This window comes from Urtica dioica, chromosome 2, assembly GCF_054948205.1.
Source record: "Urtica dioica subsp. dioica isolate 48M chromosome 2, U.dioica_male_clone48M_v1_H2, whole genome shotgun sequence".
Lineage (NCBI taxonomy): Eukaryota > Viridiplantae > Streptophyta > Magnoliopsida > Rosales > Urticaceae > Urtica > Urtica dioica.
Genome location: NC_142757.1, coordinates 18,513,854 through 18,541,182, shown reverse-complemented (window position 1 = coordinate 18,541,182; position 27,329 = coordinate 18,513,854). Strand labels below are relative to the sequence as shown.

Genomic DNA, 27,329 nt, shown 5'->3' with positions numbered 1-27,329 from the left:
CGAGAAAGATTAATTACTCCCTTATACCTTTCTTGATACTTATATTCCCTAATCACCGTTGTTTCCCCTGCGAAAGATTCTTTCGAACATTACTTACTTTGGAAGTGCCCGCAACCTATCGGTTCTAGAATCAACCCTTAGGTGACTGAACATTTACCTTCTTTCGGGATATGTGAATCATTTTCCGCTCAGATCATATTCCGGATTCTTAAGACATAAGTTTAATCAGCGTCTCAGTATCCTTTAACGAATGAGTCAAAGAACCCGACAATATAGTCCATGATCACTTCAAGATTCAGATCAAGTCTCATTGTGACGATCTATTGTCAATGGTGCCCACAAGAAGAGTTGTAGTGTGTATTTATGTACATTTGATGTCATATAGTCTTACGAAGACTCTTGCTTGTAATTGCTTATTCATTAATAAAAAGTTGAAACGTTCATTCATTCCTCCTTGTCTGTTTGAAGCTTTATGATAAAACATTAGTCTTTAGTCCATAAACAAACCTAACAACTTCCGAATAGACAAATGTAGATTTGCATGAACAAACTCTTCGTAGTTTTCTTAAAACGATATATTCGCAATCTAAGGGTCAAAGGACTATTGACCCCAGTATGATTGTTAGAAGAATCTATGATGTCTGGTTATGAGGCATTGAGAGTTGAAGACTCTATAGTTCTTCTAGTTATCTTCCGAAGGTACTGAATTGACCACTGCACTTCTAGAGACAAGATAAGAACAAACCATTTAACCTCTTATGTCTCGAAGTCACTACGTATGAATTGCATCGTGCTTACCTTAATCCTGAAATGAGACATGCCATTTCACACCTTACGTATTCTCATTTGAGAAAGTCGGAGTTCGGACTCACTATGTGATTTCGAACAAGGCGTATTGGTGAAGTACTAAGTTGTGAGAATGTCATGAGTAACTTTGTGAAGTTCTCATAGATATGGAATTCATGTACAAGATTGCTGAAATGCAATGTATATCACCTCATGCTTTGTTCCTTGGAGTGTGAATAAATGAGCTGGCCAGTGTCCAAACTGAGTCTTGACTCTTTTGGATGAAACAATTATACTTGTTAGCTCCTCGTCAATACATTGTTTCTAACTTATTCACAAGCGACAAAGGAGTTGAGGAAATAACAGCTAGAAGGGTAAAATGGTAATTTTGTAAATCCCGACTAGCTGATGATATTCATGAAGGGTAAACACTGATAATATTCTGTGGATCCACTCATTACAATTAGGTTGAATTCTTGAGTAGAAAATAATTCATTTGAACCGAGAGATTTTCAGTGTCAACTCTTTAGTGGAGTCAGTTGACATTAAGCTAGACTTGGAAAAAGGTTTGTGAACTTTTGAGTCCAAGTATTTAGCTCAAGCTTTGTTCATTTGGATCCATGAGGTCACTGTCACGAATCACATCGAATAGAAATAGTTAAACTGGAAGCTAAGTCAAAACAAGAACGAAAATTGTCAAAAGGGTATTTTGGTATTTTGAGACATAGGATGAAATGAATGTCAATAAATTTTTTGACAAGGTCATTTGATGACTTGATATCACTCGGCGAAGTTAGTTCAATTGGGCCTTGTGGATTAATTTCATTTCATAAGAATTTTAATGAAAATTCTTAATGGGTCTTTTTCATGTTTTCATGAACGAAATGGAAAAGCTTCTAGAAGCCCCTTCTAGAAGGTGATAGGCGCCCAACATACCCAAGGAAAGAGATAATATTTTTGTGCATAAATGTATCAAGATACTTGACAAAAGAAAAAGAGGAAACAAATTTCCTCTATGAGGAAACAAGTATTTCGGCCAAGGCAACCAAGAGGGAAACAAAAGAGGAAACTAATCCCTTGGGGATTGACTTGAGGTAGGCGCCCATTTTGGAGATTTGGGCAATAAGGGATTGCTCATAAAGGCTTGGAAAATAAGAGGAAACTACTTCTTTCCAAGGCCAACCCTTCTCCTATAAATAGGACCCTCATTCCTCGCATTCTATTCATCCAAGTTTGTGAGATTTGAGTGACTCTCTCTCTAGAACCTTGGCCGCCCCTCTCCTCTCTCTCTCTAGTCAATTTCGTTTTATTCTTTTGGCAGCTAGATCCTCATTTGACCTTAAGTTTAGCTCTGCGACTTCAAGGCTCGTTCTTAAGTCGTAGTGTTTAAAAGTGCCCACTCACTGATTCCTTTTATTTCGAGTGATTTAGTGATAGAAACTTTCGTGGTTGCTCGAGTCGCCGAGGAAAGAAAGAGAGACATGCTGCGAGGCAGACGAGCGTTGCAACTTTCCAAAAGCTTCTCAAAGTTCAAGCTTCAAGAAAGGTTAGTGTTGTCGGTCCGTTCCGGGTCGACGGCGCCCGCGGGCGTCCGCGGGGTCCCATGGCCAGGGGGCCAAAGATGAATCTGACGAGCTCGACCTCAGCCCGACCTCGCCCTGACGAGCTCGGCCTCAGCCTCAGCTCGACCTCGGCCTGGCGAGCTCGACCTCGACCTCAGCTCGACCTCGGCTGGCGGCCTCGACCTCGCCCTCAACTCGACCTCGGCCTGACGAGCTCGACCTCGGCCTCAGCTCGACCTCGGCCTCAGCTCGACCGTTTGACCTCGGCCTCACGAGCGACCTCGGCCTCACAAGCCTATCCTCGGCCCTATGCCATCCTCGGCCGAGCTTATGTTATCCTCGGCCAAGGGGCCCACCAATGACGCCAGCCCATGTTGTCCTCATCCCAGGGGCACGCCAATGACGCCAGCCTATGTTATCCTCGGTCAGGGGGCACATCAATAGCGCCAGTCTATGTTATCCCCTGCCGAGCCCATGCTGTCCCCAGCCGAGGGGCCCACCAGTGACGCCGCCCTACATTATCCTCGGCCATGGGCTATCCTCGGCCATGGGCTATCCTCGGCCAATGGCTATCCTCGGCCATGGGCTATCCTCGGCCAATGGCTATCCTCGGCCATGGGCCCTCCTCGGCCATGGGCTATCCTCGGCCAATGGCTATACTCGGCCATGGGCTATCCTCGGCCAATGGCTATCCTCGGCCATGGGCCATCCTCGGCCATGGGCTATCCTCAGCCAATGGCTATCCTCGGCCATGGACTGTCCTCGGCCATTTGCTTCACTCGGCCAAGGGGCCCACCAATGACCCCTTGGTCGCCTATAAATACGAGAGGCCCACTCTCTTCAAGAGGTAATCCAAGTTTGAGAAAGGAAACGCTGCCGAACTCACCTTTCGCTCGTTTCTCTCAAGTCTCGGCCCCTAAACACTTAAACCCTCTATTATCCACCTCAATCCCACTAATGTTGAGCGTCAGAGAGGTAAACAGAGGCACCCCCTATGTTTCCCCTTCTTAGCTCACGGTTCTCTCATCCCTTCTAGGTACCCCGGCGAGCTCAGACACCACCGACAGCCAAGGGAAAGACTCGGGACACCGAGTCCGAGACGCTCAAGCCCAGGCGAGGCCACTTGGTCCGGCCTTGGGTCTAACCGCCTATGGCTTCTAAATCGTTGTCCGGAAAACGGAGATAACATTTTGGCGCTAGAAGGAGGGGATCTCTCGACCTTGGCGACGCATTCCCTCTACTACTCTTCTTCATCCTTCAACGGCAAAACTCTCGAGAGATGAGTCAATTGCCCGTCACCTCCATGGGCGCCCGAGCGACTAGCTCGAGGCACAACCCCCAAAGTTCTGTGCGCCGTCTCGAAGGGCAACCTCATGATAATGAGAGCCAGCCCCGAGACCCGGCGAATGACCCCGAGGCCACAGTCCGAGAGGACGCGGCTCGAAGGCTCGCCGAGCTCCTAGACCGCCCCGGCGTCACCGGCGGCTAGTCGCCGACCTCCTCGACTCCAACGACATCGAGGACGCAGCTCGAAGGCTCGCCGAGCTCCTAGACCGCCCCGGCGTCACCGGCGCGCTCATCGCCGACCTCCTCGACTCCAACGACGTCGATGACGTCAACCACGAGGCCAACCTCGACCACGCTGTTCACAAAAGGGGACGCTCGCGCACGCTTCCAAGGGGACACCCTCGGGCGACCGCGCCAAGACGTCAACTTTTTGATGAGCACGCGCACGCGCCCTCGAGGGGACACCCTCGGGCGACCACGCCAAGGCGTCAAAGCTCACGCAATACCCGAGGACGCTCAGTCTCGAGGTCCCGGAAGGGACGCTCCAAGCTCACCGTCCGCGTCCAAAACCCTTGTGAAGATGACAACGTCGATGGTCGCGGCCTCCATCAAGGGCGTCGCCTGAATGACACGCCCTTACCAAGGGTGATAGGGACGGCCTCCGGAGACTTGAGAGACCGCCTCAGTTCTCAAAGAGAAGGTCACAAGTTCGACTTGAGAGAAAAACTCAACGGCCGACGCGAGATCGCGAGCTAGGCACCCAAAGTGAAACGCGCCGCCACACTCGCCGCATCGGCCATCGCTCCCAGCTCGCGAAGGAAGAGGCGTAGAAAAGATCGAGCCCCTAATGGCCTTCCCATCCCTATCCCGAAGCAATCCTTCGTCCCTCTCAACGCGACGCCCGACCGAATCCTGAGCTTACACCAGGAAAAGCTAGGATCCCCGGCCCCGCTGAAGACAGATCCCGCGACGCGGGACAGAAGCAAGCAATGCGACTATCACCAAGATCACGGACACGCGACCACTGAATGCTACCAACTTAGGAAGCAAATTGATTCCCTGATTCGAGGTGGGGATCTCAAGGAATTCGTCGCATCTGCTAGCAAGCCTTGATCGTCGTTACTTCGACCCTTAAACTCACGACCGAACTCGATCGACCTCGTGATCGCTTTTATTTCAAAAATATAATTTACTTTTTTCTTAAAAGAAGGCCAAGTGCCATGACTACCCGTAACGATCCCCTTTATTGCAATAAAGGGTTATCGTAACGCACACTATTGTATACCTCCAACACGAGAGTTTCTTGGCCTTCGTCTCACAAACGCAAGAAACTCGGGGGGCTAACAGGGATCAATGCTCAATACTCAATAAAAAACAACTCAAAAACAAAAAAAAAAGTATAACAAAGTCTCAAGGGGCCGATGGTTAGGCCGGAGGTCCCAAGGAAAGACTTATCACGTAACTCCTCGTGCAGACTCCACGAGTCCTCGAGTTGAGTAACGGATTGTTGGGATTTCGAGCTTGTCAGTTCGCCAAGTCGGGCTCGCCAGTTCGCCATGTCGAGCTCGTCAGTTCGCCGAGCTCGTCAGTTCGCCTAGTCGAGCTCGTCACTTCACCAATTCGAGCTCGTCAATTTGCCAAGTCGAGCTCGCTAGTTCGCCATGTCGAGCTCGTCAGTTCGCCTAGTCGAGCTCGTCACTTCGCCAAGTCGAGCTCGTTAGTTCGCCAAGTCGAGCTCGCCAGTTCGCCATGTCGAGCTCGTCAGTTCGCCTAGTCGAGCTCGTCCCTTCGCCTAGTCGAGCTCGTCACTTCGCCAAGTCGAGCTCGTCACTTCGCCAAATCGAGCTCGTCACTTCACCAAGTCGAGCTCGCCAGTTCGCCATATCGAGCTCGTCAGTTCGCCGAGCTCGTCAGTTCGCCTAGCTCTCCAGTTCGCCTGGTCGAGCTCGTCAGTTCGCCTAGTCGAGCTCGTAACTCCTCGTGCAGGCCCTACATGAGTCCTCAAGTAGAGTCCGAGTCCACGAGTTGACCGATACTCCTCGTGCAGACTCCACGAGTCCTCGAGTTGAGTAGCGGATTGTTGGGATTTCGAGCGCGTCACTTCGCCAAGTCGAGCTGGTCAGTTCGCCAAGTCGAGCTCGCCAGTTCGCCATGTCGAGCTCGTCAGTTCGCCGAGCTCGTCAGTTCGCCTAGTCGAGCTCGTCCCTTCGCCAAGTCGAGCTCGTCACTTCGCCAATTTGAGCTCGTCACTTCGCCAAGTCGAGCTCGCCAGTTCGCCATGTCGAGCTCGTCAGTTCGCCGAGCTCGTCAGTTCACCTAGCTCTCCAGTTCGCCTGGTCGAGCTCGTCAGTTCGCCTAGTCGAGCTCGTAACTCCTCGTGCAGGCCCTACATGAGTCCTCGAGTAGAGTCCGAGTCCACGAGTTGACCGATACTCCTCGTGCCGATTCTTCACGTAACTCCTCGTGTAGACTCCACAAGTCCTGGAGTTGAGTAGCGGATTGTTGGGATTTCGAGCTCGTCACTTCGCCAAGTCGAGCTCGTCACTTCGCCAAGTCGAGCTCGCCAGTTCGCCATGTCGAGCTCGTCAGTTCGCCGAGCTCGTCAGTTCGCCTAGTCGAGCTCGTCCCTTCGCCAAGTCGAGCTCGTCAGTTCGCCAAGTCGAGCTCGCTAGTTCGCCATTTCGAGCTCGTCAGTTCGCCTAGTCGAGCTCGTCCCTTCGCCAAGTCGAGCTCGTCACTTCGCCAAGTCGAGCTCGTCAGTTCGCCAAGTCGAGCTCGCCAGTTCGCCATGTCGAGCTCGTCAGTTCGCCTAGTCGAGCTTGTCCCTTCGCCATGTCGAGCTCATCAGTTCGCCAAGTCGAGCTCGCCAGTTCGCCATGTCGAGCTCGTCAGTTCGCCGAGCTCGTCAGTTCGCCTAGTCGAGCTCGTCCCTTCGCCAAGTTGAGCTCGTCACTTCGCCAAGTCGAGCTCGTCACTTCGCCAAGTCGAGCTCGCCAGTTCGCCATGTCGAGCTCGTCAGTTTGCGGAGCTCGTCAGTTCGCCTAGTCGAGCTCGTCCCTTCGCCAAGTCGAGCTCGTCACTTCGCCAAGTCGAGCTCGTCACTTCGCCAAGTCGAGCTTGCCAGTTTGCCATGTCGAGCTCGTCACTTCGCCAAGTCGAGCTCGTCACTTCGCCTAGTCGAGCTCGTCACTTCGCTAATTCGAGCTCGTCAGTTCGCCAGGTCGAGCTCGCCAGTTCGCCATGTCGAGCTCGTCAGTTCGCCTAGTCGAGCTCGTAACTCCTTGTGCAGGCCCTACATGAGTCCTCGAGTTGAGTTCGAGTCCCCGAGTTGACGGATACTCCTCGTGCCGATTCTTCACGTAACTCCTCATGCAGACTCCACGAGTCCTCGAGTTGAGTAACGGATTGTTGGGATTACGAGCTCGTCACTTCGCCAAGTGGAGCTCGTCAGTTCGCCACGCCGAGCTCTCCAGTTCGCCAAGTCGAGCTCGTCAATTCACCAAGCTCTCCAGTTCGCCTGGTCGAGCTCATAAGTTCGCCTAGTCGAGCTCGTCACTTCGCCAATTCGAGCTCGTCACTTCGCCAAGTCGAGCTCGCCTGTTCGCCATGTCGAGCTAGTCAGTTCGCCGAGCTCTCCAGTTCCCCTAGTCGAGGTCGTCAGTTCGCCAAGTCGAGCTCGCCAGTTCGCCATGTCGAGTTCGTCAGTTCGCCGAGCTCTCCAGTTTGCCTGGTCGAGGTCGTCACCTCGTCTGTCGAGCTCACCACTTCATCAAACGTCTTTGGATTCGGTTCGTCAGTTCACCCAAACGTGTTGGGCCAACTCTCTCGAAACAGAAAACAAAAAATAATGGTAAAGTCTCAAGGGGTCGATGGTTAGGCCGGACGTCCAAAAGAGAGACTCCTCACATAACACCTCGAGATGGGTACATTCCTCGAGTCGAGTTAGAGTCCACGAGTCAACCGATACTCCTCGTACCGACTCTTCACGCAAGTCCCCGAGTCGAGCTCGCTCCTCGAGTCCAGTTCGCTCCTCGAGTAGAGCTCGCTCCTCGTGTCGAGCTCGCTCCTCGAGTCCAATTCGCTCCTCGAGTCGAGCTCGCTCCTCGGGTCGAGCTCGCTCCTCGAGTCCAGTTCGCTCCTCGAGTCGAGCTCCGAGTCCGCGAGTCGACTGATACTCCTCGTGCCGACTCTTAACGCAAGTCCCCGAGTCGAGCTCGCTCCTCGAGTCCAGTTCGCTCCTCGAGTCGAGCTCCGAGTCCGCGAGTCGACTGATACTCCTCGCCGACTCTTCACGCAATTCCTCGAGTCAAGCTCGCTCCTCGAGTCTAGTTCGCTCCTCGAGTCGAGCTGGCTCCTCGGGTCGAGCTCGCTCCTCGAGTCCAGTTCGCTCCTCGAGTCGTGTTCCGAGTCCGCGAGTCGACTGATACTCCTCGTGCCGACTCTTAACGCAAGTCCCCGAGTCGAGCTCGCTCCTCGAGTCCAGTTCGCTCCTCGAGTCGAGCTCCGAGTCCGCGAGTCGACTGATACTCCTCGCCAACTCTTCACGTAATTCCTCAGGTCAAGCTCGCTCCTCGAGTCCAATTCGCTTCGCGAGTCGAGCTCGCTCCTCAAATCCAATTCGCTCCTCGAGTCGAGCTCCGAGTCTGCGAGTCGACTGATACTCCTCGCCGACTCTTCACGCAATTCCTCGAGTCGAGCTCGCTCCTCGAGTCGAGCTCGCTCCTCGAGTCGAGCGCGCTCCTCGAGTCCAGTTCGCTCCTCGAGTCGAGTTCCGAGTCCGCGAGTCGACTGATATTCCTCGCCGACTCTTCACGCAATTCCTCGAGTCAAGCTCGCTCCTCGAGTCTAGTTCGCTCCTCGAGTCGAGCTGGCTCCTCGGGTCGAGCTCGCTCCTCGAGTCCAGTTCGCTCCTCGAGTCGTGTTCCGAGTCCGCGAGTCGACTGATACTCCTCGCCGACTCTTCACGCAAGTCCTCGAGTCGAGCTCGCTCCTCGAGTCCAGTTCGCTCCTCGAGTCGAGCTCGCTCCTCGGGTCGAGCTCGCTCCTCGAGTCCAGTTCGCTCATCGAGTCGAGCTCCGAGTCCGCGAGTCGACTGATACTCCTTGCCGACTCTTCACGCAATTCCTCGAGTCGAGCTCGCTCCTCGAGTCCAGTTCGCTCCTCGAGTCGAGCTCGCTCCTCGAGTGCAGTTCGCTCCTCGAGTCGAGTTCCGAGTCCGCGAGTCGACTGATACTCCTCGCCGACTCTTCACGCAAGTCCTCGAGTCGAGCTCGCTCCTCGATTCCAATTCGCTCCTCGAGTCGAGCTCCGAGTCCGCGAGTCGACTGATACTCCTCGCCGACTCTTCACGCAAGTCCTCGAGTCGAGCTCGCTCCTCGAGTCCAGTTCGCTCCTCGAGTCGAGCTCGCTCCTCGAGTCCAATTCGCTCCTCGAGTCGAGCTCCGAGTCCGCGAGTCGACTGATACTCCTCGCCGACTCTTCACGCAATCCCTCGGGTTGAGGTCGCTCCTCGAGTCCAATTCGCTCCGCGAGTCGAGCTCGCTCCTCGAATCCAATTCGCTCCTCGTGTCGAGCTCCGAGTCCGCGAGTCGACTAATACTCCTCGTGCCGGCTTCTCACACAGCACCTCGGGTCGAGCTCGCCCCTCGAGTCCAGTTCGCTCCTCGAGTCGAGCTCGCTCCTCGAGCCCAGTTCGCTCCTCGAGTCGAGCTCGCTCATCGAGACGAACTCGTTCCTCGAGTTGGGTCCAAGTCAACGAGTCGACCGATACTCCTCATCCCGATCCTTCACGTAACTCCTCGTACAGGCTCTACATGAGTCCTCGAGTTGAGTCCCGAGATCACGCTCGCCGCCCAGCTCGTGCACCGGTAGGCAGCAAGTTACAAATGGGTTTCAAAGGCTTGCGCCCGCCGGGCGTATCTGGTCTAGCCAGCGTCCACGAGAACACTCGCCACATGTCTCCTCGTGCAGACTCTACATGAGTCCTCGAGTCGAGTCCCGAATGTGGCACCGCGCTCGCCGCCCAGCTCGTGAGCCGGAAGGCAGCGAGTTACAAATGGGTTTCAAAGGCTTGCGTCCGCCGGACGTATCTGGCCTAGCCAGCGTCCACTGGACACCTTGCCACACGAATGTGGCACCACGTTCGCCGCCCAACTCGTGCGCCGATAGGCAGCGAGTTACGAATGGGTTTCAAAGGCCTGCGTCCACCGGACGTAACTGGTCTAGCCAGCGTCCGCGGGAAACCCGGTCACACAAACGTGACGCCAAGGCCCCCCGAGGCCCAAGTCGTGCAAATCGATCACGCCTTCAATGGTAGGTCGAGAAAATAAGCCGCGCACAATAAAGTCGTGCTAATCGATCACGCATTTATTGGTAGGTCGAGAAAATAAGCCACGCACAATAAAGCTGTGCAAATCGATCACGCCTTCATTGGTAGGTCGAGAAAATAAGCCACGCACAATAAAGCCGTGCAAATCGATCACGCCTTCATTGGTAGGTCGAGAAAATAAGCCACGCACAATAAAGTCGTGCTAATCGATCACGCCTTCATTGGTAGGTCGAGAAAATAAGCCACGCACAATAAAGTCGTGCTAATCGATCACGCCTTCATTGGTAGGTCGAGAAAATAAGCCACGCACAATAAAATCATGCTAATCGATCACGCCTTCAAGGGTAGGTCGAGAAAATAAGCCACGCACAGTAAAGCCGTGCAAATCGATCACACCTTCATTGGTAGGTTGAGAAAATAAGCCACGCACGATCAACCCAAAACAAAAGCCGTCCCTCGCGACGCACAAAGGCTTTCCCACGCGATGCATTAAAGGCCCTTTTGCGGCACACTCGCAAACCCGAGAGTGTTCGTCCCGCGTCCACACGGCGGCATAAGCATTGAGTTTCCACTCGACCTACGCTCGACCGCAAACTCGGGGGGCTAATGTTGTCGGTCTGTTCCGGGTCGACGGCGCCCGCGGGCGTCCACGGGGTCCCATGGCCAGGGGGCCAAAGATGAGTCTGACGAGCTCGACCTCTGCCTCCGCTCGACCTTAGCCCGATCTCGGCCTGACGAGCTCGACCTCGGCCTCAGCTCGATCTCGGTCTGGCGAGCTCGACCTCGGCCTCAGCTCGATCTCGGTCTGGCGAGCTCGACCTCGGCCTCAGCTCGACCTCGCCCTCAGCTCGACCTCGGCCTGACGAGCTCGACCTCGGCCTCAGCTCGACGTCGGCCTCAGCTCGACCTCGGCCTGGCGAGCTCGACCTCGGCCTCAGCTCGACCGTTCGACCTCGGCCTCACGAGCGATCTCGGCCTCACAAGCCTATCCTCGGCCCTATGCCATCCTCGGCCGAGCTTATGTTATCCTCGGCCAAGGGGCCCACCAATGATGCCAGCCCATGTTGTCCTCAGCCCAGGGACACGCCAATGACGCCAGCCTATGTTATCCTCGGTCAGGGGGCACATCAATAGCGCCAGTCTATGTTATCCCCTGCCGAGCCCATGCTGTCCCCAGCCGAGGGGCCCACCAGTGACGCCGCCCTACATTATCCTCGGCCATGGGCTATCCTTGGCCATGGGCTATCCTCGGCCAATGGCTATCCTCGGCCATGGGCTATCCTCGGCCAATGGCTATCCTCGGCCATGGGCCATCCTCGGCCATGGGCTATCCTCGGCCAATGGCTATCCTCGGCCATAGGCTATCCTCGGCCAATGGCTATCCTCGGCCATGGGCCATCCTCGGCCATGGGCTATCCTCGGCCAATGGCTATCCTCGGCCATGGACTCTCCTCGGCCATTTGCTTCACTCGGCCAAGGGGCCCACCAATGACCCCTTGGTCGCCTATAAATACGAGAGGCCCACTCTCTTCAAGAGGTAATCCAAGTTTGAGAAAGGAAACGCTGCCGAACTCACCTTTCGCTCGTTTCTCTCAAGTCTCGGCCCCTAAACACTTAAACCCTCTATTATCCACCTCAATCCCACTAATGTTGAGCGTCGGAGAGGTAAATAGAGGCACCCCCTCTGTTTCCCCTTCTTAGCTCACGGTTCTCTCATCCCTTCTAGGTACCCCGGCGAGCTCAGACACCACCGACAGCCAAGGGAAAGACTCGGGACACCGAGTCCGACACGCTCAAGCCCAGGCGAGGCCACTTGGTCCGGCCTTGGGTCTAACCGCCTGTGGCTTCTAAATCGTTGTCCGGAAAACGGCGACAACAGTTAGTAAACTTCTATGCTCATAATAGTATTTATTTACATGTTCTTGCTCTTTGCTAGGTTAGTAAAACCCGTTTTACTTGAAAAGAAAATTTTTAAAATTCCGCCGCTTTGCGAAGCGTTAAACTTTTTCTTAAACCCTAGATCAATTCCAACACGATCATAGCGAACCTGGTTAGTGTATTGTAACGGTCTTTAAACGACACATCAACAACTAAAGTGTGTCCTAGTTGTACACTTACCTCAAGTGCAGAATGCTCCCGCCATGTGATCAACCTTCACTCATGTTTAGCTATATGATTTTAGATTCAGCTGTCCAGGCAATAATCGACCATGTTTTATTTCACCGTCCGAACTCGGATGCCTAGCATGCGATCCAGTTTAATACGGAGACTATGAATTGATGAATGTTAGATAGATCTTTTATAAGAAATAACCGCTTTCAATTCAAATAGATAATAAATATCGAACTTTATTTTATTAATAATTCAGCGAGAATTACATTTAAAATCTTCTCGTAGGCAACAATTCCTAACAACCCACTTTCACCTACAGAATATATGACATGTTTCTAAGACCCATCCCTTTTATGTGTTTAACAAACACACATTCAAACAGCCCCTTAGTTATTGGATCCGCGATGTTATCCAGCGTAGAGATCTTTACGACAACCACGTCTCCCCTCTGGACTATCTCCCTTATCAGGTGGTATTTTCATTCTATATGCTTTCCTCTATTATGGCTACGAGGTTCCTTTAAGTTTGCAATTGCTCCATTGTTGTCACAACGAAGTTGCATAGGCTCATTCATGTCCGAAACTACTTCCAGTTTGTCTAAGAAATTCTTAAGCCAAACAACCTCTTTTGATGCCTCGGAAGCTGCAATATATTCAGCTTCCATAGTAGAGTCTGCGATACTAGATTGGTTTACGCTTCTCAAGGAAATTGCTCCTCCATTGAGAGTGAACACTGACCCAGACATCGACTTCAACATGTCACGGTCTACTTGAAAATTAGAGTCAGTGTATCTTTGTACCACAAGGTCATTACTTGTGTACACAAGCATCATATCCCTAATTCTCTTAAGATATTTCAGAATGTGTTTAACAGCTACCCAGTGATCATGACCAGGGTTAGACTGGTATCTACTAACAACTCCAACTGCATAGCGTATCTCGAATCTCATACACAACATAACATACATTAAGCTCCCAACAGCTGAAGCATATTGAATTCGACTCATGTCCTCCACTTTTAGCAGTGTCTTAGGATATTGCTCTTTAGATAGGAATATTCCTGAATGCATTGGTAATAACACGCCATGATAATTTTGCATCGAGAAGCGAGCAAGTATCTTAGCAACACAAGTACCTTGAGACAGAGCTAGTAGTTTGTTCTTCCTATCATGAATGATTTGGATCCCTAGAACAAAAGCAGCATGCCCCAAAATCCTTCATTTGGAATGGCTTTGCAGGCCAAGTATTTATGTTACACAACAACACTATTTTTCTTCCTATCAGTAGGATGTCATCCACATAAAGCACTAAGAAAACCACAACCTTACTTTTGAGTACTTGTATACACAAGGCTCATAAATGTTTTGTTCGAAACCATAGGTCTTGACCACTTAATCAAACCTTTGAATCCAGGATCGAGACACTCTCTTAAGTCTGTTGTCATACAAAAATGAACAACGATTTAAGACATCGGGCGGTTAGATCCACGGCCGGACCAAGTGATCGCGCCCGAGCCAGAGTGTGAACTCGAAGACAGAGTTACACCCTCCAAACCCGGATGTGTGTTTTGGGAGGTGTGACCTGTTGGAAATAATCTAGGGTTAAGAAAAGATTTAACGCTTCGAGCAAGCGGCGAAATTTAAAAATTTTCTTTAAAACAAGTAAAACGATTTTACTAACCTAGACAAAGAGCAAGTACATATAAATTAAAACTATTAATGAGCATTATATGTTTACTCACCTTTGAGAAGATTGAACATTGAGAAGCCTTAGGAAGGTTGAAACGTTCGTCGCCCCACACAACACATCTCTCTTCTTTCCTCGGGAACTCGAGCAACCACGAAAGTTTCTATCATAATAATCACTCGAGAAAGAAAGGAATCAGTGTGTGGGCACTTTTAAAGACGACCACTCAAGAACAAGTCTAAGAGTCGAAGAGCTAAAACACTAGGTCAAATTTGACCTAGGTGCCAAAACAAAAACGAAAGAAAACTAGAGAGAGAAAGGGGAGGGGCGGCCACAAGGTCTAGAGAGAGAGTCTCTCAATCTCTAACTTATGTGGGATGAGAAATAATGAGAATGAGGTGGGGTATTTATAGGAGGAGGATTACCTTCAAAAGATAGTTTTCTCTTTACTATAGAATATCACATATTCATGAGAAAATGTTATTTCCTCTTTTCCCACTATGTTGCACGTCCAAGATGTTCACAGGACACCTTTGATTTGTTTCCTCATTTACTTGCTCCTTAGTTGGCCGAAATTATACTTGCTTATAGAAGCAAATTTGTTTCCTCTTTTTCTTTTGGCAAGTATCATCATACATTAAGGCACAAAATAATTCCTCTCTCTTGCCTTGGGTTGGACGGTTTTGGCATTCTAGAACATGCTTCTAGATGTTTCTTCATTTGTTCATGACAACATAAGAAAAGCCCATAAGTAAAATTCCATGAAATGAAATTAATCATCTAGGCCCAAATAACTTTTAATGGCGGAGTGATATTTGTCATCATATGACAATGTCAAAAAATTTATTGACAATCATTTCGTCCTATGTCCAAAAAGACAAAAATACCCTTTTGACAATTTTCGTAAAATTTGTCTCGTTCTTGTTTTGACTTAGCTTCTAGTTTAACTATTCCTACTCGATATGATTTGTGAAAGTGACCTCTTGGATCCAAATGACCAAAGCTTGAGCAAAAATACTTGGACTTAAAAGTTCACAAACCTTTTCCAACTTTAGCTTATTGTCAACTGACTCCACTAAAGAGTTGACATTGAAAATCTCTCGGTTCAAATGAATTTATTTTCTACTCAAGAATTCAACTAAATTGTGATGAGTGGATCCACTGAATATTGTCTATGTTTACCCTTCATTAATATCATCAGCTAGTCGAGATTTACAAAATTACCATTTTACCCTTCTAGCTGTTATTTCCTCAACTCCTTTGTCGCTTGTGAATAAGTTAGAAACAATGTATTGACGAGGAGCTAACAAGTTACATTGATTCATACAAAAGTGTCATGACTCAATTTGGACACTGGCCAGTTCATTTATTCACATTCCAAGGAGCAAAGCATGAGGTGATATAGATTGCATTTCAGCAATATTGTACATGAATTCCATATCTATGAGATCTTCACAAACTTACTCACGACATGTTCATAACTTAGTACTTCACCAATAGGTCCTGTTAAGAATAACATAGTGAATCCGAGCTCTGACTTTCTCAAATGAGAATACGTAAGCTATGAATTGGCATGTCTCATTTCAGGATTGAGGTAAGTATGATGCAATTCATACGTAGTGACTTCGAGACATAAGAGGTTTAATGGTTTGTTCTTATCTTGTCTCTAGAAGTGCACTGGTCAATTCAGTACCTTCGGAAGATACCTAGAAGAACTATAGAGTCTCCAACTCTCAATGTCCCAGAACCAGACATCATAGATTCTCCTAACAATCGTACTGAGATCAATATTCCTTTTGATCCTTAGATTGCGAATGTATTGTTTTAAGCAAGCCATGAAGAGTTTGTTCATGAAAATATACATTTGTTTCTTCATGTGTTGTTATGTTTGTTTATGGACTAAAGACTAAGGTTTTATCATAAAGCTTCAGGCAAGGAAGAATGAATGAACGTTTCAACTTTTATTAATAAATTAGCAATTACAAGCAAGAGTCTTCATGAGAGTTTATTACATCTAATGTACATAAGTAAAGACTACAACTCTTCTTGTGGGCACCATTGACAACATGACTGTGCCAAATGTTGGCTTCCTAAGTACCCGCAGTTCGGGATCTAGTCAGAACGTAGTTCAATGTGAGGGTTGTGACTATCTTGGACTCGGAGTTTAAGAACTTAAAACTTTAGAGAATGACCAGACTCGTAGCTTCTATTGAAGACTTTAGAGTGGTCGCTTGACTCGTAGCTTAGAGTTCTAACTCAAGGGTCAAGAAGCGAGGCGCAGCTTATGCGTTGTGAATACTCGGGTCTCAAAAGTTGAACGCGCACCTTGTTTTCAACGTGAGGTTCTTGGATTTTTGAGCCGAGCTTGGAGAATGGGAGAGAACTCTTGGAATGTCACAAGAGAGCAGAGAGGGTAGAGAGAATCGTCTCCAAAAAGAGATTTTTCAAGGTCCCCCTCAAGTGAAGAGGGGGGTGATATTTAGAGAGATTGGAGGAGGCTATGGGCTGGCCTCTATGGGGGCCCATAGGAAGGCCGAGAGCGGGGCACGAGGCGCATGCATAGGCCCGGCAGGGCGGGGGGCAGGTGCGCAGGCCCAGCAGGGCCCGGGGCGCGGGTAAGAGGGATAACGTTCTCAAGAAAATTCTCTGTACAGAGATTTGTGTACCCCTCCCCTCAAGTGAGGGGGCGGGGGTATTTATAGGTGTGGGGAAGGCCATGGGCCGACCTTCTGGGAAGCCCACGGAAGGGCAAGCCGCGAGGCGCGCGCGCAGGCCTGGCAGGGCGCGAGGCACGCACATAGGACTGGCAGGGCACGGGGTGCGCGCGCGGGCAGGAGACCAGGGGAGCAGGGCGTGCGTGACCGGGGGAGCAGGGCACGGGGTGCGCGCGCGGGCAGGAGATCGGAGGAGCAGGACGTGCGTGACCAGGGGATAAAGGCGCGCGCGGGCGAGGGAGCAGGGCGTGCGCGACCAGGGGGAGCAGAGTGCGTGCGGCCGAGGAAGCAAGGCACGTGCGACCGGGGGGAGGGGGGGGGGGGGGCAGGGCGCGCGGACGAGGGAGCAGGGGCGCGCGCAGGCCAATAGGCCGAGGTTGAGAGCTATGTGCACGTGGGCTGGGGGCCCGGAAAGGTCGCGTGCGCGGGCCGACATGTGCATTGATCGGGCCCGGCGGGCGCCGTATGTTTTTGTTTTTCCGGTTTCCCGAAAACGACCGATAACATTAGTCCCCCAAATTCATGGCTCGTGAATTACGAGTCATGAACATTAGTTTTTCAAGGGCGTTTGAGATCTTTCCTTTTTTTTGGTGCAGGTTCATATTTGACCTTTGTTTTTGCTTGTTGTTATAGGCGTACGTGAGAGCCATGTTGAGTGACAAGATCCTGCACGACTTCATCCGGCGTTAGGGAGTTGCACAAGAGAAACTTGCTCAAGCGAAGTCTAGGCTTGTTGGAATTGATCTAGAGTTAAGAAAAAGTTAACGCTTCGAGCAAGCGGCAGAATTTAAAAATTTTCTTTAAAACGATTAAAACAATTTTACTAACCTAGACAAAGAGCAAGTACAATTTTACTAACGTTTGAGGAGCTTTAACGTTGAGAAGCCTTCGGAAGGTTGAAACGTTCTTCTCCCCTTGCAGCACGTCTCTCTTCTTTCCTCGGGAACTCGAGCAACCACGAAAGTTTCTATCACTAAAATCACTCGAGAAAAAAGGAATTAGTGAGTGGGCACTTTTTAAACACGACGTCTGAAGAACAAGTCTTGGAGTCGAAGAGCTAAAACACTAGGTCAAATGTGGACCAAGGTGCCAAAACAAAAACGTAAAGAACTTAGAGAGAAAGACGGAAATGGGTGGCCACAAGGTCTAGAGAAAGAAGCTCTAAATCTCTAACTTATGTGGAGTGAGAAAACAATGAGAATGATGGCTCTATTTATAGGGAAAGGATTACCTTCAATAAGGTAGTTTCCTCTTCTATAGAATATCACATATTCATGAGCAAAAACCTAGTTTCCCTTTCTCTATTGTGGACGTCCAAGCCTTCTTCTTGAAGACCTTGGATTTGTTTCCTCTTTTGTTTGCTCCTTAGTTGGCCGCCCAAATGCATTCCTCAAATAGGAAATTTGTTTCCTCTTTTTCTTTTGGCAAGTATCTATACGCATTAATGCACAAATAAAACTCTCTTTCACACTATGGCATGAACGAAATTTAGCTGTTAACAGTCCGTCCCGGTCCGGTAAAGCCTAGATATTCCCCGACGCACAGCAGACTCAGAGCCGGCGCTCGGCCACGGCCGACTCAGAGCCGGCGCCCGACCACGACCGACTCAGAGCCGACGCTCGGCCACGACCGGCTCAGAGCCGGCGCTCGGCCACGGCCGGCCATGGCTGGCCCAGAGCCGGCCCTCGCCTCCATGGCCGACTTAGAGCCGGCCCTCGCCTCCATGGCCAACTTAGAGCCGGCCCTCGCCTCTATGGCCGACTCAGAGCCGGCCCTCGCCTCCATGGTCGACTCAGAGCCGGCCCTCGCCTCCATAGCTGACTTAGAGCCGGCCCTCGCCTCCTTGGTTGACTCAGAGCCAACCCTCGCCTCCATGGTCGACTCAGAGCCGACCCTCGCCTCCGTGGCCGACTCAGAGCCGGCTCTTGCCTCCATGGCCGACTCAGAGCCGGCCCTCGGCCAAGGGGATACCCAAAATGCCCCTTGGTCGCCTATAAATACCGGGGTTCCTCCCCTGGTCCAGGTGATCCGACTTTGAGTACTGAAACGCTGTCGAACTCGTACCTCGCTCGTTTCTCTCAAGTCTCGGCCTCTAAACGCCTAAACCCTCTACATTCTACCTCAACCCTACTAATGTTGACCGTCGGAGAGGTAAACAGAGGCAACCCCTCTGTTTCCCCTTTGTAGTTCACGTATCCTCTACTGCTTTTCAGGTATCGAGACGAGGTGAGCTTCATCTACAGCTAAGGGACGAGTTGGGATACCAAGTCCGACACACTCTAGCCGGAGTGAGACCACTTGGTCTGGCCTTGGGTCTTACCACTTTCGGCTCCTAAATAGTTGTCCGAAAACGAGCGACAACATTTTGGCGCTAGAAGGAGGGGATCTCCCGAACTTGGCGACACATTCCCTCTACCAATCTTCTTTTACCTTCGACGACGAGACTCTCGAGAGATGAGTCACATTCCCACCACCTCCGTTGGTACTCGAGCGACGAGCTCGAGGTATGGTCTCCGAAACCTCGCGCACCGTCTTGAAGGGCAACCTCGTGATAACGAGAGCCAACCCCAAGACCCGGTGAACGACCCCGAGGTCGCGCTCCGAGAGGACACGGCTCGGTGGCTCGCGGAGCTTCTAGACCGTACCGGCGTCGACGGCTCGCTCATCGCCAATATCCTCGGCTACGACGTCGAGGATAGATCCGCCCAGGATGACTCCGACCCCGACTACGTGGGGGAGTCAAGAACCGACGAGGCGACGCCAAGCCTCGCCCCATCGCGGTCCGAGAGGATGAACGGCGGCTTGGCCGGACCATTGCACCCAGTGCGGCAACAAGCGCGGTCACACTCCCGAGGACTCGCCCCCTCGGTTTCAAGAGGCGGCCGGATACGGCCCCTCCCCGGGGAGAGAGCGACCTTGGGGGACGATGGGGCCGATAGCCGAAGCGCCCACCGAACAATCCGGAAAAGAGCGGCCTCGCCCCGCCAAGCGCCGAGCTTGGACCTTAGAGAACGCCTGACAGCGCAGAGAAACTCCCGAGGGGAAGATCTCCGCCAAAGGCTCAATTCTCAGAGGGACGCTCTCCCCGCCGTGACTCTCGGCCGACCTCAGGCCAACGCCGGGGACCAAGTGTCCAACGAGCGCCAACAGGCGACTCACGCGGTCCCGACGGTCAGCCCAACTAACGGGCTTGACATGGTCACGATGATTCAAAGCCTCCAAAGCCAAATCATCGAAATGAGGGAATCGGGGAGGCAAAGACCATACGGAGGGATTGAGGAGTCGTACTCTCCCTTCGCCGCTCAAATCCTCGCGCAGCCTTGCGTGGGGAACTTCAAACTGCCGTCCATTCCCCCTTACGACGGGCGGACGGACCCAAACTTCCACATCCACTAGTACAAAAAATAGCATTGGGTGCGACTTTTTTCGCACCTAAAAGTCAAAAGTCGCACCCAATGATACCTTTGGGTGCGACTTTGGGTGCGACTTTTCCGCACCCAAAAGTTCGCACCTAAAAGTCTTGGGTGCGAAAAGTCGCACCCAAAAGTCATGACTTTCGGGTGCGACATTTAGGTGCGACTTTCCGCACCCAAAATCGCACCCAATAACACCTTATTGGCGGGTATTATTGACTTTTGGGTGCGAAAAGTCGCACCCAAAGCTCTACCCGCCAAATTTTGGGTGCGAAAAGTCGCACCCAAAAGTCATTGTTGAGTAAAAAAAAAGTACTTTAGACGACGCTTGTTTATAAAGTGACGTTAAATCTATTAAAAAACATATTTATTGACAGTATGTTAGATGTCAGCTGATTTAAAAGTGACTTCAATTCGTATTTCGTATCTCAAATCATACACTCACAAACACAAACACAAATACACTCACACAAACACAAAAACTACATGACTGCTCATAACCCAATAAATGTTATGCCATCAACAGTTTAAAGAGACCGAATCATGTATTTCACATTTTCAGTATAGAAGACAAACTAGTTTCCTTATTCAAAAAAATTTAATCTATCACCAGGTAGTTAAAACAAAATAAAGGTGAATATCACCATATATACCCACATGGGCTATGCGCTGGGAACTGTCGTGCGGAGCGTCGAGTCCCCGGACGGCGGTGGCAGCGTCAACAACATCGCCCGAAACTCTCGGCACTCCGCGAACGTTTCGAAGTCGGAAGCTATCGCGTCGAGACAATGCTCGCCTTATCTCTCGGCACTCAGCGAGGCATCGAATCACGGAGCACCATGACTTGCTGACGAACTTTAACCGCATCAGCGATTTGGTCGAAATTCGGGACATGATCTCGGCAACGATCTCTCTTGGTAGGTCGATTAATTCCAAGCTCTTGTTCACATCTAAAAAAAAAAAACATTGTAAGTCAAACGACTAATCTGCAAGATTTTAACTACAATGGTGTTTTCTGTATTGTATTCTACATTTTAATTATTATTATTATTATTATTTGAGCCAAATTCACTGTTAAGTGTCAAGTACAGTTAAGTAAATTTCTGCATAACTAATTTCTGAATCGATTAAAAAAACCATAATATTCGTAACTCTCCTTGCCTAAAATCATAACGATCTCTCTTAGTAGGTCAATTAATTCCAAGCTCTTGTTCACATCTAAAAAAAATTCAAAACAAAACATTGTAATTCAAACGACTAATCTGCAAGATTTTAACTCCAACGGTGTTTTCTGTATTGTATTCTACAGTTTTTATTTTATTTTATTTACTTGAGCCAAATTCACTGTTAAGTGTCCAAGTACAGTTAAGTAAATTCCTGCCAAACTAATTTCTGAATCGATTAAAAAAAACGATGATATCCGTAACTCTCCTTGCCCAAAATCCTAACACGATAATATCAAACCGAAAATCGAAATCGTCCCAAAAGCCAGAAAATCATCCTCAAATTTGACAGGCATTATTCATCTAATGAGAAATACTAAGCACACAATCCAAGAACAGAGAATAAGAAAACACACAAACATTTGTGCTTTCACTTCTGCAGCATCAGAGGAGAGCAAAGAAGGTGACAGCGGAGTTGAGATTTCTCAGAGGGTAATATGTTGTTAACACGTTAAACGAGATTAACACCACCATAAGTGTTACCTTTTATTCCCCCATGGAATTGATTTTTTGCAGATTAAAAAAATGAGGGAACTACATTTACGTAGTATATGCAGAATATACAGTGAATGTGCTGGAGGAGCAAAGCTGGTATGCTAATTTTATGGACTGGAAAATGTTTGTTGTCCTTTGAAAAAGCAATGTTTGCTGTAAACAGACACTTAAGGAGGTCTTTATTTATATGTTATCAAGAGGCCAATGGGCTAAAGCCTATGCCTAATAGTACATACATTTAAACCATGTTATATCGACACATCTACCAGTATGTTTGTAAATTCTGAGATAGATGTCCATCGAGATATCAACACATGCAAGATATAATCAAATATAAAAAAAACAAGACTAAAAGAGAATGGTTTTGCTTGATATTCAAATTTATTATTAATACTTTCTTTTGATATCTCAAGTTGTTCAGGAAAAAAACTCGAAAGGAAAATATGAACAAATTACCTCAAAATTTCTGAGTTTCCTCATCACGCTCTATCCTTGCATAGTCCTCGTAATCAACAAGGAAGGCCTGGTCAAATTGGATCCCCATAATCAAAAGACATATCCATGATCTACAAAAAGCATAGTTGAAAAGATCTGTTCATTAAATTTGACTTTTGGATAGAAAAGAAATTCGACAACATGGAAAGAACACGTGGATAACAGTCTGTCACTTAATGAACACTGTGATTCAATAATATTATAAAAAGTATCTACTACTCTTTTGTTTTCTTTTGCAAAGTACCTCTCTCTTGGTGATAAGCTAAGAAACCACGTATTTCAAAGTTCCATGAGTCTTCGAAGGCAGTACACTGCAACTGGTTCAACACGAGATTGGTCAGAACTCGAACACCAAACAAATATTTCCATCAGTTCCGAAACTATGGCTGTTTCACATACCATAATTTGCTGGGCACGAATCCTAAAATTGCTCTCAACTAGGTATCTCGAACCAATGAAATCATAAAACGCTCATTCCTTCACAACAAAACAGTACAGAACTTTGAATAAGATAAAGCTTGGATCCAAAGCCCCAAGTCTTCCTTCATGCCTGGGATATTCAGCAAAGTTGCCCAGCTATCCTAGTTCAATGTCGCAACAAACCCAAAATTAAATAAAAAGAAATAAAACATGGTCAATTACATATGATATTAGATACAGTGTAATGTATTGGATAATGTCTAATACATACTAATCTGAGTGTCACCCAGGAACAGGATCATGGTAAACAGAATAACTCGCTGCTTGTATTGACGTAAGCCCAAGTATTAGCTCCTCCGCAAGTGTGAATAGGACTTCCTTGAGGCAATTGTTACATGTAAGTACATAACTATTTATAATAACACCACTATTAGAAATCAGTAAATAAAATAGGAGATTGTTCACTAACACTGGTGGACTAATTGACTGTTGAAAGCTCTATTTCTCTTGGCTTGAGGTTCCCGTCTTTCTCGATTCCGACCAGCCTTGCAAATCGCATCGATCTCACTCGCCAAAGAACGAAGCAAATGAATTAAACCCATCTTGTGAATCCTGTGAAAGATATCGAGTTAGAAACAAGTACACGACAACAGGGCAGAAAATAATTACTACTACACAGTACGTATATACGACACCGTTGGCAGTTTCTCTGTTCCGCCAAGGGCACGAGTGGTTAGGGACCTCGCCAGGACACACCCCGGGGTTTATGCTTTGCTTTCTAAGGTTAAGGATTTGGGGTTTTATTGAGTGTTGAAAGCTCTATGTCCGATGAATCCGAATGAATCAAAACCTTCTCGCAAAGCCTGTGTAAAGATATGGGGTTAGAAACAAAAACACAATAGGGCAAACAATGTATGACACGCTCTCCGGCGTCTCCTCGTGGGCGGCGCGCTCAGCGGCTCGCGGCGGCGCTCGCTTCTTCTCAGCCCGCGCGCGCGTCCAGTGGCCCGGTCACGGTGGCTGTCAGCCTCGCTCTTCCTCCGCGGGCTCACTCCCTCGCTCTCTTCCTCTCTCTCGGTCTCTCGGTCTCCATCGGCCGATACTCTTCTCTCAGCTCTCTCTCTCTCTCTCATTCTCTCGGTCTCTCTCTTTCCCTTTCTCTCTTCTTTTCTTTTCTTCTTTCTTTTTTCCTTTCCGGATTCTTTGGTGAAAACAAATAAGAGGGAATCCCTAAAAAAAAACAAACAAATAAGAGGGAACAAAATCCCGCTAAATTTTTAGACCAAATGTTTTGGACTTTTGGGTGCGACAAAGTCGCACCCAAAAGTATGTTTTGGGCTTTTGGGTGCGACTTTTCGCACCCAAATTTAAAAAAATCAGCGAAATTTTTTGTGCGACTTTAGTGACATTTGAGTGCGAAAAGTCGCACCCGAAAGTAATTTTGGTGCGACTTTTAGGTGCGAAAAGTCGCACCCAAAAGTCATCCGCACCGAAAACTGTATTTGTTGTAGTGATCCAACACTACGAGACGTGGATGACAATGCAAGGACAGTCGAACGCGACCCTCTATCAAGCCTTTAGCCTGACCCTAACGGGGTCGGGATTTGAGAGGTTCCGAAGCTTGAGACCGGGGAGCATCTCGTCCTTCCGGGCTCTGTGAGAGGCTTTCCTTGCGCGATTCGCCACTCTCATGGTGCAAAAGAAATCAAAGACCCACCTCCTCTCCATCCGGCAAGGGAGAGATGAGACGTTGAGACAATACTTCGCTCGCTTCACCGAGGAATCTCACAAGGTCGAAGGTTTCGACGACAAGAATGCCATCACGGCAATCACCGAGGGAGTTCGCACGAGCGACTTGCTCAAGTCTATTGTTGGAAAAGTCCCGCGAGACATGGCGGAGCTAATGTCAAGAGCCCGCACGTATATGGGAATCGAGGACTATCTCGATGGCCGAGACGGCCGGAAGTCAGGGGGACTAAGTAGTCGCCGCCGCGATGACCAGGATGGAGATCGTCCCGACCCTCGAAAGAGGAGGAACAAGGGAGGCCAGGCCCCTAACGGTCACTCCCTCCCCGGGCCGAGATCACCGCATGTCGATAGCTTCCGAAAGTTCTCGACATTCACCCCCCTGAATACCCCGCAAGAGCGGATCCTGGCTCTGCACCGTGACAAGCTGGGAAGTCCAACTCCTCTCACGAAGGATCCCGCAAAGAGGGATCGACGCAAGTTTTGTGAATACCACCAGGATCACGGGCATCTGACGTCCGAATGTTACCAACTCAAGCGTCAGATCGAGGCCCTGATTCAAGTTGGGAAGTTGAAAGAATATGTCCTGAGAACGATCGGGGCGGCCGCGGTACACGGAGAGCGCCCGCGGCAAGAAAGGAAGGGTCCGGCGACGGTGACCGTCACGGACCGAGCAGCAATTGAGGAACCGGAGAGCTCACAACTGCATGTCGTGGGCTCGATCATGGGCGGCCCGGAGTTTGGAGACTCGGCCTCACAGAGGAAAAAGTACGTGCGTGAAGTTTCCCAAGGGAAAATAGCGCACTGCATCAACCATATGTACGAGGCTCCTCCTCCGACCCCATTCGAGTCCATGTTCTTCACTGGCCAAGAGGCGGCACGAGTCCTCCACCCACACATTGACGCGATAGTCGTCTCAGCCCCGATCGCCAACAACCTCGTCCGGAGAATCCTAATCCACAATGGAAGCTCCGCCGATATAATCTTCAAGTCGGCGCTGGACAGGATGAAGCTATCCGGGATGAGATCGACCCCGATCTCAACTCCACTCTTCGGCTTCGCCGCGGAGAGGGTCATGACGGAGGGAACCATCGACCTCCCGGTAACCTTCGGGACACCGGGGGGGCTCGAGGTCACCCACATCGTGTCGTTCCTGGTCGTGGACCAACCCTCTGCCTACAACATCAAAATCGGCCGCCCGACCCTCAATCGGTTGAAGGCCATTACGTCCACTTACCACCTGATGATGAAATTCCCTACTGATAAGGGAATAGCCATGATGTTGGGAGACCAATCGTTGGCAAGAATGTGCTACATTCAAGGCGTGGACGGGAAGGAAAAGGAAAAGATGGTGAGCACCGTCTTCCAGCTCGGGGACAAGCTCCCATGCAAGATAGAGGAAGGAGGCACCTTCGGAGAACTGGACCAGAGGGACGATGTCGAGCGTCGAAAGGTGGAGAAACCGGACGACCTCGTTCCCGTCGTGTTGGACAATGCCAAGCCTGACCAAGTAGTCAAGGTAGGCGCCCAACTCCCATCCGAGGTCCGAACCCAGCTCGCCGCCTTCCTCTGCGAGTTCAAAGATGTCTTTGCGTGGACACATGCCGACATGCCGGGGATCGACCCAGAGATAATGGTTCACCGTCTCAACGACGACAAGAGAGTGGCTGAGCGCGTTCAACCGCAACGGGCGTTCAGCGGAGAGAGGTACCAAGCCATTGATGAAGAGGTTGACAAACTTCTCGCCGCCGACTTCATCAGGGAGACGGAGTACCCCAAGTGGGTGTCCAATGTGGTGATGGTCAAGAAGCCAAACGGGAAGTGGCGGATCTGTATCGACTACAAAGATCTCAACAAAGCCTGCCCGAAAGACAGCTTCCCTCTCCCGAGGATCGAGCAACTTGTGGACGCCACAGCATGCCACGAGTTGTTGAGCTTCATGGACGCCTACTCAGGCTACAATCAGATCCGCATGCACGAGCCGGATCAGATCAAGACCACCTTTGTTACGAACCATGGACTCTACTGCTACAAGGTCATGCCCTTTGGCCTCAAAAACGCGGGAGCGACGTATCAAAGGCTGGTGAACCGAATATTCGCTAATCAAATTGGCAAAACAATGGAGGTCTTTGTGGACGATATGCTTGTCAAAAGCCTCAAAGCCCACGACCACGTTCGAGACCTTAGAGAGATGTTCACGATCCTGCGACGCTACAAGATGAAGCTCAACCCCAACAAGTGCGCTTTTGGGGTTGAGTCCGGAAAGTTCTTGGGCTACATGGTGAGCTGTCGCGGGATTGAGGCCAACCCGGAGAAGATTAGGGCAATCTTAGTAATGAGGTCACCACAAAAGGTGAAAGAAGTACAGAGTTTGATGGGAAGGATCGCCGCCCTGACGCGATTCGTTTCCAAGGCAACCGATGTGTGCCAACCGTTTTTCAAGGCGTTGAAGAAGACCGACGGGTTTGTGTGGACTGAGGAGTGAGAGGCGGCGTTACGTGAAATGAAAGCCTACTTCAGCTCCCCCCCCGTTCCTCGCAAAACCGAAGGATGGCGAGACCTTGTATGTCTACCTCACGGTTTCCGGTAGGGCCGTGAGCGCAGTTCTCATACGCGAAGAAGACAAAGTGCAGTGGCAGGTCTATTACGTTAGCAAGGCGCTCCTCCACGCCGAGACCCGATACCCGGAAATCGAGAGATTGTCCCTCGCCCTTGTCATGAGCGCGAGAAAACTTTGACCCTACTTCCAAGCGCACCCCATCGTGGTACGCACGGGACATCCCATCGAGAAGGCCCTACAAAAAGGGACCTCCTCTTGAATGGCCATATGGTCCCAGGAGTTGAGCGAGTACGGGGTTGAGTTCCAACCGAGAACCGCCATCAAGGGCCAAGCCCTCGCCGACTTCATAGCCGAATTCACAGGCGCACCCTCAATTGACGAGGGCGACAAAGGCAACAAGAACAAGGAAGACAAGGAGAACGACCACAACGAGTCGTCGAAGAAGAGGACCAACAGCCCGATAGGACTAGTTTGGGACTTGCACGTAGATGGTGCGTCAAACG

The 27,329-nt window shown here is 50.0% G+C and overlaps 2 long non-coding RNA genes across 2 annotated transcripts; both read right to left on the bottom strand.

Annotated features, from left to right (window-relative positions):
• Window positions 1-20,359: 20,359 nt before the first annotated feature.
• LOC149404142 (uncharacterized) lies at window positions 20,360-22,167 on the bottom strand. Its single transcript, XR_016295578.1, has 2 exons — window positions 22,062-22,167; window positions 20,360-20,837 (listed from the first exon to the last, which is right to left on the bottom strand). It is a non-coding gene; the product is annotated as an uncharacterized LOC149404142 (long non-coding RNA).
• A 176-nt stretch (window positions 22,168-22,343) lies between these two features.
• On the bottom strand, window positions 22,344-23,252 carry LOC149404141 (uncharacterized). Its single transcript, XR_016295499.1, has 4 exons — window positions 23,216-23,252; window positions 22,990-23,132; window positions 22,500-22,894; window positions 22,344-22,417 (listed from the first exon to the last, which is right to left on the bottom strand). It is a non-coding gene; the product is annotated as an uncharacterized LOC149404141 (long non-coding RNA).
• Window positions 23,253-27,329: the final 4,077 nt, after the last annotated feature.